This window comes from Bos mutus, chromosome 22 (genome assembly GCF_027580195.1).
Source record: "Bos mutus isolate GX-2022 chromosome 22, NWIPB_WYAK_1.1, whole genome shotgun sequence".
In the NCBI taxonomy this organism is placed as follows: domain Eukaryota; kingdom Metazoa; phylum Chordata; class Mammalia; order Artiodactyla; family Bovidae; genus Bos; species Bos mutus.
In genome coordinates, this window is record NC_091638.1 from 72289816 (window position 1) to 72295217 (window position 5402).

At 43.5% G+C, this 5402-nt stretch overlaps 1 pseudogene; it reads right to left on the reverse strand.

Moving 5' to 3' along the window:
- Window positions 1–4593: 4593 nt before the first annotated feature.
- LOC102264718 (phosphatidylethanolamine-binding protein 1 pseudogene) lies at window positions 4594–5159 on the reverse strand (annotated as a pseudogene).
- Between the last annotated feature and the right edge of the window lie 243 nt (window positions 5160–5402).

Here is a 5402-nt window from a genome sequence, read left to right on the forward strand (position 1 = left end):
CTTGTCTTGTTCCTGACTTTAGGGGAAATGCTTTCAATTTTTCACCATTGAGGATAATGTTTGCTGTGGGTTTGTCATATATAGCTTTTATTATGTTGAGGTATGTTCCTTCTATACCTGCTTTATGGAGAGTTTTTATCATAAATGGATGTTGAATTTTGTCAAAGTCTTCCTCTGGATCTACTGGGATGACATATGGCTTTTATTTTTCATTTTTTTAGTGTATTACATTGATTGATTTGTGGATATTGAAGAATCCTTGCATCCCTGGTATAAAGCCCACTTGGTCATGGTGTATGATCTTTTTAATGTGTTGTTGGATTCTGATTGCTAGAATTTTGTTAAGGATTTTTGCATCTATGTTCATCAGTGATATTGGCTTGTAATTTTCTTTTTTTGTGGGATCTTTGTCAGGTTTTGGTATTAGGGTGATGGTGGCCTCATAGAATGAGTTTGGAAGTTTACCTTCCTCTGCAACAACTTCTGGAAGAGTTTGAGTCGGATAGGTGTTAGCTCTGCTCTAAATTTTTGGTAGAATTCAGCTGTGAAGGCTCAAGCTGGTTTTAGAAAAAGCAGAGGAACCAGAGATCAAATTGCCAACATCTGCTGGATCATGGAAAGAGTTCCAGAAAAACACTATTTCTGCTTTATTGACTATGCCAAAGCCTTTGACTGTGTGGATCACAATAAACTGTGGAAAATTCTGAAAGAGATGGGAATACCAGACCACCTGATCTGCCTCTTGAGAAACCTATATGCAGGTCAGGAAGCAACAGTTAGAACTGGACATGGAACAACAGACTGGTTCCAAATAGGAAAAGGAGTATGTCAAGGCTGTATATTGTCACCCTGCTTATTTAACTTATTTGCAGAGTACATCATGAGAGACTCTGGACTAGAAGAAACACAAGCTGGAATCAAGATTGCCAGGAGAAATATCAATAACCTCAGATATGCAGATGACACCACCTTTATGGCAGAAAGTGAAGAAAAGCCTCTTGATGAAAGTGAAAGTGGAGAGTGAAAAAGTTGGCTTAAAGCTCAGCATTCAGAAAACTAAGATCATGGGATCTGGTCCCATCACTTCATGGGAAATAGATGGGGAAACTGTGGAAACAATGTCAGACTTCATTTTTGGGGGCTCCAAAATCACTGCAGATGGTGATTGCAGTCATGAAATTAAAAGTTCTTACTCCTTGGAAGGAAAGTTATGACCAACCTAGATAGCATATTCAAAAGCAGAGACATTACTTTGCCAACAAAGGTCCATCTAGTCAAGGCTATGGTTTTTCCTGTGGTCATGTATGGATATGAGAGTTGGACTGTGAAGAAAGCTGAGTGCCAAAGAATTGATGCTTTTGAACTGTGGTGTTGGAGAAAACTCATGCGAGTCCCCTGGACTGCAAGGAGATCCAACCAGTCCATCCTAAAGGAGATCAGTCCCGAGTGTTCTTTGGAAGGACTGATGCTGAGGCTAAAACTCTAATACTTTGGCCACCTCATGCGAAGAGTTGACTCATTGGAAAAGACCCTGATGTTCGGAGGGATTGGGGGCAGGAGGAGAAGGGGATGACAGAGGATGAGATGGCTGGATGGCATCACCGACTCGATGGGCCTGAGCTTGAGTGAACTCCGGGAGTTGTTGATGGACAGGGAGGCCTGGTGTGCTGCAATTCATGGGGTCGCAAAGAGTCAGACATGACTGAGCAAATGAACTGAACTGAACTGAACTTATATGCAGAATACATCATGAGACACACTGGGCTGGAAGAAGTACAAGCTGGAATCAAGATTGCCAGGAGAAATATCAATAACCTCAGATATGCAGATGACACCACCCTTATGGCAGGAAGTGAAGAGGAACTAAAAAGCCTCTTGATGAAAGTGAAAGAGGAGAGTGAAAAAGTTGGCTTAAAGCTCAGCATTCAGAAAACTAAGATCATGGCATCCAGTCCCATCATTTCATGGGAAATAGATGGAGAAACAGTGGAAATAGTATCAAGAATTTATTTTTAGGGGCTCCAAAATCACAGCAGATGGTGATTGCTGCCATGAAATTAAAAGACACTTACTCCTTGGAAGGAAAGTTATGATCACCCTAGATAGCATATTAAAAAGCAAAGACATTACTTTGCCAACAAAGTTCCATCTAGTCAATGGCACCCCACTCCAGTACTCTTGCCTGGAAAATCCTACGGATGGAGGAGGCTGGAAGGTTGCAGTCCATGGGGTCGCTGCGAGTCAGACACGACTGAGCGACTTCCCTTTCACTTTTCACTTTCATGCATTGGAGAAGAAAATGGCAACCCACTCCAGTGTTCTTCTCTGGAGAATCCCAGGGATGGGGGAGCCTGGTGGGCTGTCGTCTATGGGGTCGCACAGAGTCGGACACGACTGAAGCGACTTAGCAGCAGCAGCAGCAGCAGTCAATGCTATGGTTTTTCCAGTGGTCATGTATGGATGTGAAAGTTGGACTGTGAAGAAAGCTGAGTGCCAAAGAATTGATGCTTTTGAACTGTGGTGTTGGAGAAAACTCATGCGAGTCCCCTGAACTGCAAGGAGATCCAACCAGTCCATCCTAAAGGAGATCAGTCCCGAGTGTTCTTTGGAAGGACTGATGCTGAGGCTAAAACTCTAATACTTTGGCCACCTCATGCGAAGAGTTGACTCATTGGAAAAGACTCTGATGCTGGGAGGGATTGGGGGCAGGAGGAGAAGGGGATGACAGAGGATGAGATGGCTGGATGGCATCACCGACCCAATGGACATGGATTTGGGTAGACTCCGGGAGTTTGTGATGGACAGGGAGGCCTGGTGTGCTGTGATTCATGAGGTCACAAAGAGTTGGACATGACTGAGTGACTGAACTGACTGAACTGAACCCCATTCTGCCTTTCATGTCAAAAACACCTGATGTTGACCTTAGAAACTTTTCTAAGCCTGCTGTTTAGTGAGAAAATATGTGTTGATCTGATGAGCATTCTTTCCCCAGGATGATATCAGCTGTGAAATCAAGTAACCAGACATTCAGTCACCTAACTTTTCTCAGCACTTGACAGAAGCAAATCACCAAGCATGCATCTCTTATTTGCCCCAAAACACCTTCAAAGTGACCTGCCCCACAAGTTGCAAAGTTGCTAAGTATATTTCAGAAAGGATACTTTTTAGTTGTCTTTATCTTTACAAATTTCTTGGGTTGGGTTCACAGTTAGAGATCTCTCCACATCTCCCAGTGCTAAATAGTTTACACAGCATGAAAGGTAGGGGAAAGAGCTTAGGGCTTGAGAATCTGATGAAAAAGAAAGTTAAAGTGTTAGTCGCTCAGTCATGTCCTACTCTTTGGAACACCATGCACTGTAGTCTGCCAGGCTCCTCTGTCCAAGGAATTCTCCAGGCAAGAATACTGGAGTAGGTACTCATTCTCTTCTCCAGTGTATCTTCTTGACCCAGGGATTGAACCAAGCCTGAACTTCAGGCAGATTCTTTACCATCTGAGCCATGAGGGAAGCCCCTGGTCAAGCTGGGATTTAAATTAGGATTATTGGGCTTCCCTGGTGGTTCAGATGGTAAAGAGTCTGCCTGCCCTACATGGTTAGTATGGTACAGTCTCATTATCATTATTTTGTTGGGTTTAGTGAATACATTTATATTTTAAATTTCTCTTATTTTTATTTTATAAATTTATTCCTAAATAAATTATTTATTTAAATCACCTAAACTGTACAAATACAAAATTGTGATTACGAACATGCTTTTCAATATTTATTTTTAATTTTCTTCTTTCCTTCTTCCTTTTTTTTAATCTACACAGTGTTTTTATTTTTATTCAACTATAAGCAAACAGCAGAATTAATACAACATCCAGAATGACTTTTTTTTACACCAAAGAGTGATCAAGTTAACAAGCACAGACTTTCAGATTTCTGGATAATCTTTTACCCAGAACTGCTGCTTATCTAGATGGCCAGGCTTTAACAGCAAAGTGACTTGCTCTCTGTAGCTTTTTCTGGTATTGTTCTATAAAGGAGCCAGAGTGGGACACTGACACCCAGTAACCAGCCTGAGGCATTGGGGGTTAGTGGACATGTGGGCCCCTCATTGTCTTGGTGAGACAGGGCTGTGAAAACATATGCCATTAGGAGACTTCATACACAGTGCTGTGCTCGGGCTCACAAAAGTAGAAGCAGTCAATCTCTTCTTTGTTTTCAACCTCCCTTAAAGATTCTTTGATGCTCTGTTCTAATATTGCAAACCTGGTCTTTTTACCAGAATTTTTTTTTTTTTCTTCTTTAAAATCTGGGTTGTCATTCTCACATTAACATTTTGATAAACTCCATCACAGTAGCAAAGTAACCCCCACCAAAACAGAGTTCAAGTTTGATCAAAACATAAACCCCCTAGAATTATACAGGGCAGGCAGAAGGGAAGAAAAGTCACCCTAAACCTAAATCTGACTGCTCAGGACTCGGGCAGGGAGTGGCAGGGTAGGGGGGTGGGTTGGGGGGTGGGTTGGGGGGTGTGTGTGGGCAGAAATCTACATTCATCACTAAAGGGAAACACTGTTTGGGGACTCTGGGACAGTGTCCCACTCCTCTACTTCTCAGACAGCCATTCGTAGAGCTTGGACACATAATCATCCCATTCAGCCTGGTGACACGTACTGGTCACTGGGGTCCCCGAGGTCATACTTTTTGCAGAAAGAGGCCACTTTGAATTTGCCATGGTAGTCCCCAGATCAGTTGCTGAGAATGCACTCATCAAACTTCAGTGGTCTTTCCTGCTCATAAACCAGTCAGATGTAGTGATGCAGGCCTGTGCCCTTGGGAGGCCCAGAGCCCACATAATCTGAGAGGAATGTGCCACTGCTGATGTCATTGTCCTTCATGTTGACCACCAGAAAGTGGTGCCATTTCCTGTATTTGGGGGTCCTGCCTGCTGGGAGCATCCAGATCTGTTAAGACCAAGGTGTACAATTTACATGAATCAAGCCTGTCCCATGCATTGCCGGTGGGCCAGTTCTTAATCTGGGTGGGTGTCAGCACTTTGGCCAGTTTGTCGACCTTCACCCAGCCATATTTGACCTGCAGTGGGTGCTGCAGCCTCTAATCCACTTCCTGTAGGCTCAAGGGCCCGGACCACTTCTTGAGGTCCCCCAGCATCACAGAGCTGAGGGGGTCGGACAGCAGGGAAAGAGGCTGGTGGACTCCTGAAGGAGGGCAGCATAGGTTCCCAGCAGTCTGCCTTTCCTTCCTTCCTTTCTTGTTTTCCACATATATTTACAGTCTAGCATATGTCCTCTCTTTTGATCTTATCCAAATCTATATCTACAGGCCAAAAGAGATGGAGGAGCAGCATGGGAAGAACCAAAGAACAAAGCGCAGGGACATGAATGAAGGGTGGTG